We start from the raw sequence: 13,869 nt of genomic DNA, 5'->3' as shown, positions 1-13,869 counted from the left end.
TGTGTGTGTGTGTGTGTGTGTGTGATTTATAAAGAGTTCATCCAGGGGACAGATGACTGGAATGGGAGGTGTGAGATGAGGCAGGTTTATTTACGCTGTTTTCGTCTTCCTCAACTGTCATGATATTGTTTCGCCACTAGATGGAGCCACCCGACCAGCCCTGGGCCTGAGCAGTCTGTTTCCAAGTTAACTTTTATTTGTCACATGCTTACGTAAACAACAGGTTGATTTTATACTCCCCACACCAGCACGACCAGGACACACAGGTTGATGTTATACCCCCCACACCAGCACGACCAGGACACACAGGTTGATGTTATACCCCCCACACCAGCACGACCAGGACACACAGGTTGATGTTATACCCCCCACACCAGCACGACCAGGACACACAGGTTGATTTTATACTCCCCACACCAGCACGACCAGGACACACAGGTTGATTTATACCCCCCACACCAGCACGACCAGGACACACAGGTTGATTTTATACCCCCCACACCAGCACGACCAGGACACACAGGTTGATTTATACCCCCACACCAGCACGACCAGGACACACAGGTTGATTTTATACCCCCCACACCAGCACAACCAAGAAACACAGGTTGATTTTATACCCCCCAAACCAGCAAGACCAGGACAGGTTGATTTTATACCCCCACACCAGCACGACCAGGACAGGTTGATTTATACCCCCACACCAGCACGACCAGGACACACAGGTTGATTTTATACCCCCCAAACCAGCACAACCAGGACAGGTTGATTTTATACCCCCACACCAGCACGACCAGGACACACAGGTTGATTTTATACCCCCCACACCAGCACGACCAGGACACACCGGTTGATTTTATACCCCCACACCAGCACGACCAGGACACACAGGTTGATGTTATACCCCCCAAACCAGCACGACCAGGACAGGTTGATTTTATACCCCCCATACCAGCACGACCAGGACAGGTTGATTTTATACCCCCCAAACCAGCACAACCAGGACACACAGGTTGATTTTATACCCCCCAAACCAGCACGACCAGGACAGGTTGATTTTATACCCCCCATACCAGCACGACCAGGACACACAGGTTGATTTTATACCCCCCAAACCAGCACGACCAGGACAGGTTGATTTTATACCCCCCATACCAGCACGACCAGGACAGGTTGATTTTATACCCCCCAAACCAGCACGACCAGGACAGGTTGATTTTATACCCCCCATACCAGCACGACCAGGACAGGTTGATTTTATACCCCCCATACCAGCACGACCAGGACATTGATCCGTCTATTGTTATTGTTGTTGTTATTGTTGTTGTTATTGTTGTTGTTAGTTATTGTTGTTGTTGTTGTTGTTTACATAGTTTCTACTTGTTTATTCCCCTATTTGGCCCTCTCTATTCTATTTTTATTCCCTGGATCCCGACTCTAACCCTTAGTTCCTAATTCCTAATCCCAGGTCCTATACCTTTATTTAGCCCCCAGACCGTAATACCGAACCCTAACCCCTAGTCCCGACATCCTAAATCCCAGTCCCTATATCTTCCTTATCCCCCCGGTAGGTAGTAGATACAGGAGAAGTCGGAGGTTTACATCCACTCAGGTTGGAGTCATTAAAACTCGTTTTTTCAACCACTCCACAAATTTCTTGTTAAACAAACTATAGTTTTGGCAAGTCGGTTAGGACATCTACTTTGTGCGTGACACAAGTCATTTTTCCCAACAATTGTTTACGGACAGATTATTTCACTTATAATTCACTGTATCACAATTCCAGTGGGTCAGAAGTTTACATGCACTAACTTTGACTGGTGCCTTTAAACAGCTTGGAAAATTCCAGAAAGTTATGTCATGGCTTTAGAAGCTTCTGATAGGCTAATTGACATCATTTGAGTCAATTGGAGGTGTACCTGTGGATGTATTTCAAGGCCTACCTTCAAACTCAGCACCTCTTTGCTTGACATCAAGGGAAAATCTAAAGAAATCAGCCAAGACCCCAGAAAAAAATGGTAGACCTCCACAAGTCTGGTTCATCCTTGGGAGCAATTTCCAAACACCTGAAGGTACCACGTTCATCTGTACAAACAATAGTACGCAAGTATAAACACCATGGGACCACGCAGCCGTCATACCGCTCAGGAAGGAGACGCGTTCTGTCTCCTAGAGATGAACGTACTTTGGTGCGAAAAGTGCAAATCAATCCCAGAACAACAGCAAAGGACCTTGTGAAGATGCTGGAGGAAACAGGGTCAAAAGTATCTATATCCACAGTAAAACGAGTCCTATATCGACATAACCTGAAAGGCCGCTCAGCAAGGAAGAAGCCACTGCTCCAAAACCGCCATAAAAAAGCCAGACTACGGTTTGCAACGGCACATGGGGACAAAGATCGTACTTTTTTGGAGAAATATACTCTGGTCTGATGAAACAAAAATAGAACTGTTTGGCCATAATGACCATCGTTATGTTTGGAGGAAAAAGTGGGAGGCTTGCAAACCGAAGAACACCATCCCAACCGTGAAGCACGGGGGTGGCAGCATCATGTTGTGGGGGTGCTTTGCTGCAGGAGGGACTGGTGCACTTCACAAAATAGATGGCATCATGAGGTAGGAAAATTATGTGGATATATTGAAGCAACATCTCAAGACATCAGTCAGGAAGTTAAAGCTTGGTCGCAAATGGGTCTTCCAAATGGACAATGACCCCAAGCATACTTCCAAAGTTGTGGCAAAATGGCTTAAGGACAACAAAGTCAAGGTATTGGAGTGGCCATCACAAAGCCCTGACCTCAATCCTAATAGACACATTTGTGGGCAGAACTGAAAAAGCGTGTGCGAGCAAGGAGGCCTACAAACCTGACTCAGTTACACCAGCTCTGTCAGGAGGAATGGGCCAAAATTCACCCAACTTATTGTGGGAAGCTTGTGGAAGGCTACCCAAAACGTTTGACCCAAGTTAAACAATTTGAAGGCAATGCTACCAAATACTAATTAAGTTGTATGTAAACTTCTGACCCACTGGGAATGTGATGAAAGAAATAAAAGCTGAAATAAATCATTCTCTCTACTATTATTCTGACATTTCACATTCTTAAAATAAAGTGGTGATCCTAACTGACCTAAGACAGGGAATTTTTACTAGGATTAAATGTCAGGAATTGTGATAAACTGAGTTTAAATGTATTTGGCTAAGGTGTATGTAAACTTCTGACTTCAACTGTATGTAAGGGATAAATGCCGACGTTCAGAACATTACCTTGGAAATACTGGACGACGCAGTCCCCCTTGTTCCTCTGCGGAGTTCATTTTTCCAAGGTAATATACAGACAGAGGCGTTTATTAACCCGCTTTTAACACAGTTGCCAAAGAGAACAATACTAAATCACACATTTACCGGAAGAAATAATAATAATATATATATATATATCTTATTGTGCCAAGCTGTCATCAAATATAAAATATATTTTGATTTGTTTAACACAACACAGACCTCTCTATTCCCACACAACACAGACCTCTCTATTCCCACACAACACAGACCTCTCTATTCCCACACAACACAGACCTCTCTATTCCCACACAACACAGACCTCTCTATTCCCACACCACACAGACCTCTCTATTCCCACACAACACAGACCTCTCTATTCCCACACAACACAGACCTCTCTATTCCCACACCATATTAAGGACACCTGTACCACTAAAAATATTAAAGTTTATATCTATTGAATTCTTAATATTGCCGGTTTGGTTTTCACAGATATTTCACAAGGTGTTCATTGTTGTAAATTGTAACATGTCCCTTATTAATGGTATGTCGGTTCAACATTAATCGTTGCTGTATCCTATTACCTGCAGTAGGTACATATATATCCAACCACAAGGGGGTAGTGATGAGCTATGTGAATCCTAATAGAGGACGACTGAAATTATATGATTAGACAAGACCAGGGGAGGGAAGCTGGAGATAAAAACATGGCAGACAAGTTTCAGAGGGAAGCTGGATATAAAAACATGGCAGACAAGTTTCAGAGGGAAGCTGGAGATAAAAACATGGCAGACAAGTTTCAGAGGGAAGCTGGATATAAAAACATGGCAGACAAGTTTCAGAGGGAAGCTGGATATAAAAACATGGCAGACAAGTTTCAGAGGGAAGCTGGAGATAAAAACATGGCAGACAAGTTTCAGAGGGAAGCTGGATATAAAAACATGGCAGACAAGTTTCAGAGGGAAGCTGGAGATAAAAACATGGCAGACAAGTTTCAGAGGGAAGCAGGAGATAAAAACATGCCAGACAAGTTTCAGAGGGAAGCTGGAGATAAAAACATGGCAGACAAGTTTCAGAGGGAAGCTGGAGATAAAAACATGGCAGACAAGTTTCAGAGGGAAGCAGGAGATAAAAACATGCCAGACAAGTTTCAGAGGGAAGCTGGAGATAAAAACATGGCAGACAAGTTTCAGAGGGAAGCTGGAGATAAAAACATGGCAGACAAGTTTCAGAGGGAAGCTGGAGATAAAAACATGGCAGACAAGTTTCAGAGGGAAGCTGGAGATAAAAACATGGCAGACAAGTTTCAGAGGGAAGCTGGAGATAAAAACATGCCAGACAAGTTTCAGAGGGAAGCTGGAGATAAAAACATGCCAGACAAGTTTCAGAGGGAAGCTGGGGATAAAAACATGCCAGACAAGTTTCAGAGGGAAGCTGGAGATAAAAACATGCCAGACAAGTTTCAGAGGGAAGCTGGAGATAAAAACATGGCAGACAAGTTTCAGAGGGAAGCAGGAGATAAAAACATGCCAGACAAGTGATCTGTTTCACCCTGATCTGTTTCACCCTGATCTGTTTCACCCTGATCTGTTTCACCCTGGTCTGTCTCACCCTGGTCTGTTTCACCCTGGTCTGTTTCACCCTGATCTGTTTCACCCTGATCTGTTTCACCCTGGTCTGTTTCACCCTGATCTGTTTCACCCTGATCTGTTTCACCCTGATCTGTTTCACCCTGGTCTGTTTCACCCTGATCTGTTTCACCCTGATCTGTTTCACCCTGATCTGTTTCACCCTGGTCTGTTTCACCCTGATCTGTTTCACCCTGATCTGTTTCACCCTGATCTGTTTCACCCTGATCTGTTTCACCCTGGTCTGTTTCACCCTGATCTGTTTCACCCTGATCTGTTTCACCCTGGTCTGTTTCACCCTGATCTGTTTCACCCTGATCTGTTTCACCCTGATCTGTTTCACCCTGATCTGTTTCACCAGTTCCTGTGATTGTCTCCACCCCCTCCAGGTCTTATTTTCCCCAGTGTATTTATCCCTGTGTTTCCTGTCTCTCTGTCTCAGTGTATTTATCCCTGTGTTTCCTGTCTCTCTGTGCCAGTGTATTTATCCCTGTGTTTCCTGGAGCTGGAGAACTGGCTGAGAGCGGAGCTGGAGAACTGGCTGAGAGCGGAGCTGGAGAACTGGCTGAGAGCAGAGCTGGAGAACTGGCTGAGAGTGGTTGACCAGTCAGGAGCTGGAGAACTGGCTGAGAGGGGTTGACTGGTCAGGACTGCCCGACAAGTCTAAGGCGTGGATGTATCCGCAAGGCATCCTCCCGAGGATACTCTGACCTCTGCTCATCTACGAAGTCCGTTTCTCCACATTGGAGAACTTGGAGAGTGGTCAATACAGGGAGTAGAGCGACCCAAAGGTGACCCAAGGGGTGATAGTGGTCAATACAGGAAGTAGAGCGACCCAAAGGTGACCCAAGGGGTGATAGTGGTCAATACAGGGAGTAGAGCGACCCAAAGGTGACCCAAGGGGTGATAGTGGTCAATACAGGGAGTGGAGCGACCCAAAGGTGACCCAAGGGGTGATAGTGGTCAAGACCGTGAGTAGAGCGACCCAAAGGTGACCCAAGGGGTGATAGTGGTCAAGACCGGGAGTAGAGCGACCCAAAGGTGACCCAAGAGGTGATAGTGGTCAATACAGGAAGTAGAGCGACCCAAAGGTGACCCAAGGGGTGATAGTGGTCAAGCCCGGGAGGAAATGGAGAGCAGAGGAGGCCGTGCTGCAGGCTGAGTCTTGGCTGTGCCACAGTATCCTGGTGGGAGCAGTGACCCGGCGAAAAGATGGTCTGAGAACCTTGTTCCAACCCCCTGGTACGACACTGTCAAGGGGAAGGAGAGACGCAGGCTTGGTCAGGAGGTGGTGAGAGCAGCTGTGGAAGATGAGAGGTCCAGCAGAGCAGTGGGAATGAGACAGCAAGTTGCCTGGACGAGGTGAGAGCACACAAAGGACAGGAAAGTATTGTGGACTGACCTCTGGCAGGCAGAACCACACTGCATTAAGTTCCCGATCCAGGCGGTGAACAGGAAAGTCTTGTGGACTGACCTCTGGCAGGCAGAACCACACTGCATTAAGTTCCTGATCCAGGCGGTGAACAGGAAAGTCTTGTGGACTGACCTCTGGCAGGTCAGAACCACACTGCATTAAGTTCCCGATCCAGGCGGTGAACAGGAAAGTCTTGTGGACTGACCTCTGGCAGGTCAGAACCACACTGCATTAAGTTCCCGATCCAGGCGGTGAACAGGAAAGTCTTGTGGACTGACCTCTGGCAGGTCAGAACCACACTGCATTAAGTTCCTGATCCAGGCGGTGAACAGGAAAGTCTTGTGGACTGACCTCTGGCAGGTCAGAACCACACTGCATTAAGTTCCTGATCCAGGCGGTGAACAGGAAAGTCTTGTGGACTGACCTCTGGCAGGTCAGAACCACACTGCATTAAGTTCCTGATCCAGGTGGTGAACAGGAAAGTCTTGTGGACTGACCTCTGGCAGGTCAGAACCACACTGCATTAAGTTCCTGATCCAGGCGGTGAACAGGAAAGTCTTGTGGACTGACCTCTGGCAGGCGGAACCACACTGCATTAAGTTCCCGATCCAGGCGGTGAACAGGAAAGTCTTGTGGACTGACCTCTGGCAGGTCAGAACCACACTGCATTAAGTTCCCGATCCAGGCGGTGAACAGGAAAGTCTTGTGGACTGACCTCTGGCAGGTCAGAACCACACTGCATTAAGTTCCCGATCCAGGCGGTGAACAGGAAAGTCTTGTGGACTGACCTCTGGTAGGTCAGAACCACACTGCATTAAGTTCCTGATCCAGGCGGTGAACAGGAAAGTCTTGTGGACTGACCTCTGGCAGGTCAGAACCACACTGCATTAAGTTCCTGATCCAGGCGGTGAACAGGAAAGTCTTGTGGACTGACCTCTGGCAGGTCAGAACCACACTGCATTAAGTTCCCGATCCAGGCGGTGAACAGGAAAGTCTTGTGGACTGACCTCTGCCAGGTCAGAACCACACTGCATTAAGTTCCTGATCCAGGCGGTGAACAGGAAAGTCTTGTGGACTGACCTCTGGCAGGTCAGAACCACACTGCATTAAGTTCCTGATCCAGGCGGTGAACAGGAAAGTCTTGTGGACTGACCTCTGGCAGGTCAGAACCACACTGCATTAAGTTCCGATCCAGGCGGTGAACAGGAAAGTCTTGTGGACTGACCTCTGCAGGTCAGAACCACACTGCATTAAGTTCCGATCCAGGCGGTGTATGATGTTCTACCCAGCTCACCAAACCTGTTCTGCTGGGGGGCAAAGTGGAAACTCCTGCATGCCCACTATGGTCCAAGAGAGGGACACTGGAGCACATCCTGAACTGCTGTCCTAAAGCTCTGAGAGGGGGCCGTTATCGCTGGTACCATTACTACCTTCACAAGACCATTCAGAAGCAATCTGTAACGGATGCTCATTTTAACGTTTATTTTGTATAAACTTGAACACGTGTAACAAAAACAAGAAAAGGAATGATAGCTAATCAGTTTTGCAGGCTAACCCTAGCAGTGCAAAAACAACTTCCCACAAAGGGACAGGTGAAAAACAGGGCTACCTAAGTATGACTCCAAACCAGGCCAACACAAAGAAATACACAACGTAGACAGATCCTAGAAATATGAAACATAGAACATAACCAAAAACCCCGGAATACTCTAAACAAACACCCCTCTTACATAAACACATATACTAACGAACCCCGAACCACATAAAACAAACACCCCTCTTACATAAACACATATACTAACGAACCCCGAACCACATAAAACAAACACCCCTCTTACATAAACACATATACTAACAAACCCCGAACCACATAAAACAAACACCCCTCTTACATAATAACATAACCCAACAAACCCCGAACCACATAAAACAAACACACCCCCCTGCCACGTCCTGTCCAAACTACAATAACAAATAACCCCTTTATACTGGTCAGGACGTGATACAATCTGCACAGGAATCAGCAAGAGGAAGCGAGCTCAGCCCACCTGTCAGAAGATCACTTTCATTCGAGCTGGAGAAACCAGGCTCAAAAATCCAAACCTCCAGCTGGGATCCTAGCTACTGCTCAGCACTGGCAGCTGACAGCAGACCCGGAGAAGCAGCTGAAGTTCCCGCAGCACACGGTCAAGACAACCCTGAGACCAGACATCACCCCTGGTCTCAGAGTTCACAAAGACCATCATTATTCTGGAGCTGACAGTCCCTTCTGAAGATATGTCTGAGACCAGACATCACCCCTGGTCTCAGAGTTCACAAAGACCATCATTATTCTGGAGCTGACAGTCCCTTCTGAAGATCGTCTGAGACCAGACATCACCCCTGGTCTCAGAGTTCACAAAGACCATCATTATTCTGGAGCTGACAGTCCCTTCTGAAGATCGTCTGAGACCAGACATCACCCCTGGTCTCAGAGTTCACAAAGACCATCATTATTCTGGAGCTGACAGTCTCTTCTGAAGATATGTCTGAGACCAGACATCACCCCTGGTCTCAGAGTTCACAAAGACCATCATTATTCTGGAGCTGACAGTCCCTTCTGAAGATCGTCTTGAGGGGAGCGTACAGGAGGAAGAGGACCAAGTACGAAGGACTGGTCATCAACTGCCGGAAGCAGGATTGGAAGGTTAGGTGTATTTTTTTAAATGTATTTTTCTGTTATTTTACCAGGTAAGTTGACTGAGAACACATTGTCATTTACAGCAACAACTTGGGGAATAGTTACAGGGGAGAGGAAGGGGATGAAAGAGCCAATTGGAAACTGGGGATGATTAGATGACCGTGATGGTTTGAGGGACAGATTGGGAATTTAGCCAGGACACCAGGGTTAACACCCTGACTCTTACAATATGTGACATGGGATCTTTAGTGACCACAGAGAGTCAGGACACCCGTTTAACATCCCATCCGAAAGACAGCACCCTACAAAGGGCAATGTCCCCAATCACTGCCCTGGGGCATTGGGATATTTTATTAGACCAGAGGAAAGAGTACCTCCTACTGGCCAACCAACACCACTTCCAGCAGCATCTGGTCTCCCATCCAGGGACTGACCAGGACCAACCCTGCTTAGCTTCAGAAGCAAGCCAGCAGTGGTATGCAGAGTGGTCTGCCTATCGAGGTAGGCTACAGCGGTTTCGCTGGGCGATCCCTCTACAGAGCCTACAGCACACTGGGCATCAATGGAGCGAAGAGGAGGAGAGCCATCAGCAACACCATCGAGGCGGCTGAAAAAGCCTCAAGATGGTCCTGGATCAAGAGAAGAGATCCATGGCGTCTGATCGACCTCGGGTGGGTCACCTGGGCGAGGGCGTCTGATCGACCTCGGGGTGGGTCACCTGGGCGAGGGCGTCTGATCGACCTCGGGTGGGTCACCTGGGCGAGGGCGTCTGATCGACCACGGGTGGGTCACCTGGGCGAGGGCGTCTGATCGACCTCGGGTGGGTCACCTGGGCGAGGGCGTCTGATCGACCTCGGGTGGGTCACCTGGGCGAGGGCGTCTGATCGACCTCGGGTGGGTCACCTGGGCGAGGGCGTCTGATCGACCACGGGTGGGTCACCTGGGCGAGGGCGTCTGATCGACCACGGGTGGGTCACCTGGGCGAGGGCGTCTGATCGACCACGGGTGGGTCACCTGGGCGAGGGCGTCTGATCGACCACGGGTGGGTCACCTGGGCGAGGGCGTCCGATCGACCTCGGGTGGGTCACCTGGGCGAGGGCGTCCGATCGACCTCGGGTGGGTCACCTGGGCGAGGGCGTCTGATCGACCACGGGTGGGTCACCTGGGCGGGGGCGTCTGATCGACCACGGGTGGGTCACCTGGGCGAGGGCGTCTGATCGACCACGGGTGGGTCACCTGGGCGAGGGCGTCTGATCGACCTCGGGTGGGTCACCTGGGCGAGGGCGTCTGATCGACCTCGGGTGGGTCACCTGGGCGAGGGCGTCTGATCGACCTCGGGTGGGTCACCTGGGCGAGGGCGTCTGATCGACCTCGGGTGGGTCACCTGGGCGAGGGCGTCTGATCGACCACGGGTGGGTCACCTGGTCGAGGGCGTCTGATGTTGTAAGACTCAAAACACCCTATGACTCCGGGTTACATCACTGATGATGTGTCCAGGAGCATCAAGAGATGTATTCATTCAACCTGTCCAGTACGCAGACGCAGAGCTTCCTGTACAGGTAATCTATTTCCGTAAGGTGTTGAGGCCAGCAATTAAGGACAATGAGAGGCTCAATGAAACATGTTGCAGAACTTCTGTATTTCAAACACCACTCCCTTCTTCCTAGTTTCCCCTGATGTTGCTACGGCAATCAAGCAGTTTTTTTTTTAATCATCCCTGTAACTGTCGCTTCTGCACAGAGATTGTTTTCTAAACTGAAACTCCTAATGAACTATCTGAAGCATTGGTCTCTCGGTCTGATTGGCGCGTTTGAACGCCTGAGTTTAAGCCCTTCTCTTTGTTCTGGCGCGGTTGTAGCCTTGAACACGGTATTTGTTCGCCGATGTCCCCTGAATACCGATGTCCCCTTTATACCGATGTCCCCTGAATACCGATGTCCCCTGAATACCGATGTCCCCTTTATACCGATGTCCCCTTTATACCGATGTCCCCTTTATACCGATGTCCCCTGAATACCGATGTCCCCTGAATACCGATGTCCCATTTATACCGATGTCCCCTTTATACCGATGTCCCCTTTATACCGATGTCCCCTTTATACCGATGTCCCCTGAATACCGATGTCCCCTTTATACCGATGTCCCCTGAATACCGATGTCCCTTTTATACCGATGTCCCCTGAATACCGATGTCCCCTTTATACCGATGTCCCCTTTATACCGATGTCCCCTTTATACCGATGTCCCCTTTATACCGATGTCCCCTGAATACCGATGTCCCCTTTATACCGATGTCCCCTTTATACCGATGTCCCCTGAATACCGATGTCCCCTTTATACCGATGTCCCCTGAATACCGATGTCCCCTTTATACCGATGTCCCCTGAATACCGATGTCCCCTTTATACCGATGTCCCCTGAATACCGATGTCCCCTTTATACCGATGTCCCCTGAATACCGATGTCCCCTGAATACCGATGTCCCCTTTATACCGATGTCCCCTTTATACCGATGTCCCCTTTATACCGATGTCCCCTGAATACCGATGTCCCCTGAATACCGATGTCCCATTTATACCGATGTCCCCTTTATACCGATGTCCCCTTTATACCGATGTCCCCTGAATACCGATGTCCCCTTTATACCGATGTCCCCTGAATACCGATGTCCCCTTTATACCGATGTCCCCTGAATACCGATGTCCCCTTTATACCGATGTCCCCTTTATACCGATGTCCCCTTTATACCGATGTCCCCTTTATACCGATGTCCCCTGAATACCGATGTCCCCTTTATACTGATGTCCCCTTTATACCGATGTCCCCTGAATACCGATGTCCCCTTTATACCGATGTCCCCTGAATACCGATGTCCCCTTTATACCGATGTCCCCTGAATACCGATGTCCCCTTTATACCGATGTCCCCTGAATACCGATGTCCCCTTTATACCGATGTCCCCTTTATACCGATGTCCCCTGAATACCGATGTCCCCTGAATACCGATGTCCCCGTTATACCGATGTCCCCTGAATACCGATGTCCCCTTTATACCGATGTCCCCTGAATACCGATGTCCCCTTTATACCGATGTCCCCTTTATACCGATTTCCCCTTTATACCGATGTCCCCTTTATACCGATGTCCCCTGAATACCGATGTCCCCTTTATACCGATGTCCCCTGAATACCGATGTCCCCTTTATACCGATGTCCCCTGAATACCGATGTCCCCTGAATACCGATGTCCCCTTTATACCGATGTCCCCTTTATACCGATGTCCCCTTTATACCGATGTCCCCTGAATACCGATGTCCCCTGAATACCGATGTCCCATTTATACCGATGTCCCCTTTATACCGATGTCCCCTTTATACCGATGTCCCCTGAATACCGATGTCCCCTTTATACCGATGTCCCCTGAATACCGATGTCCCCTTTATACCGATGTCCCCTGAATACCGATGTCCCCTTTATACCGATGTCCCCTTTATACCGATGTCCCCTTTATACCGATGTCCCCTTTATACCGATGTCCCCTGAATACCGATGTCCCCTTTATACTGATGTCCCCTTTATACCGATGTCCCCTGAATACCGATGTCCCCTTTATACCGATGTCCCCTGAATACCGATGTCCCCTTTATACCGATGTCCCCTGAATACCGATGTCCCCTTTATACCGATGTCCCCTGAATACCGATGTCCCCTTTATACCGATGTCCCCTTTATACCGATGTCCCCTGAATACCGATGTCCCCTGAATACCGATGTCCCCGTTATACCGATGTCCCCTGAATACCGATGTCCCCTTTATACCGATGTCCCCTGAATACCGATGTCCCCTTTATACCGATGTCCCCTTTATACCGATTTCCCCTTTATACCGATGTCCCCTTTATACCGATGTCCCCTGAATACCGATGTCCCCTTTATACCGATGTCCCCTGAATACCGATGTCCCCTTTATACCGATGTCCCCTTTATACCGATGTCCCCTGAATACCGATGTCCCCTGAATACCGATGTCCCCTTTATACCGATGTCCCATTTATACCGATGTCCCCTGAATATGGATGTCCCCTTTATACCGATGTCCCCTGAATACCGATGTCCCCTGAATACCGATGTCCCCTTTATACCGATGTCCCCTGAATACCGATGTCCCCTTTATACCGATGTCCCCTGAATACCGATGTCCCCTTTATACCGATGTCCCCTTTATACCGATGTCCCCTGAATACCGATGTCCCCTGAATACCGATGTCCCCTTTATACCGATGTCCCCTTTATACCGATGTCCCCTGAATACCGATGTCCCCTTTATACCGATGTCCCCTGAATACCGATGTCCCCTTTATACCGATGTCCCCTGAATACCGATGTCCCCTTTATACCGATGTCCCCTTTATACCGATGTCCCCTGAATACCGATGTCCCCTTTATACCGATGTCCCCTGAATACCGATGTCCCCTGAATACCGATGTCCCCTTTATACCGATGTCCCCTTTATACCGATGTCCCCTGAATACCGATGTCCCCTGAATACCGATGTCCACTTTATACCGATGTCCCCTGAATACCGATGTCCCCTGAATACCGATGTCCCCTTTATACCGATGTCCCCTGAATACCGATGTCCCCTTTATACCGATGTCCCCTGAATACCGATGTCCCCTGAATACCGATGTCCCCTTTATACCGATGTCCCCTTTATACCGATGTCCCCTGAATACCGATGTCCCCTGAATACCGATGTCCCCTTTATACCGATGTCCCATTTATACCGATGTCCCCTGAATACCGATGTCCCCTTTATACCGATGTCCCCTGAATACCGATGTCCCCTGAATACCGATGTCCCCTT

This window comes from Salmo salar, chromosome 07, assembly GCF_965601325.2.
Source record: "Salmo salar chromosome 07, fSalSal1, whole genome shotgun sequence".
Lineage (NCBI taxonomy): Eukaryota > Metazoa > Chordata > Actinopteri > Salmoniformes > Salmonidae > Salmo > Salmo salar.
This window is presented reverse-complemented; position numbering follows the sequence as displayed.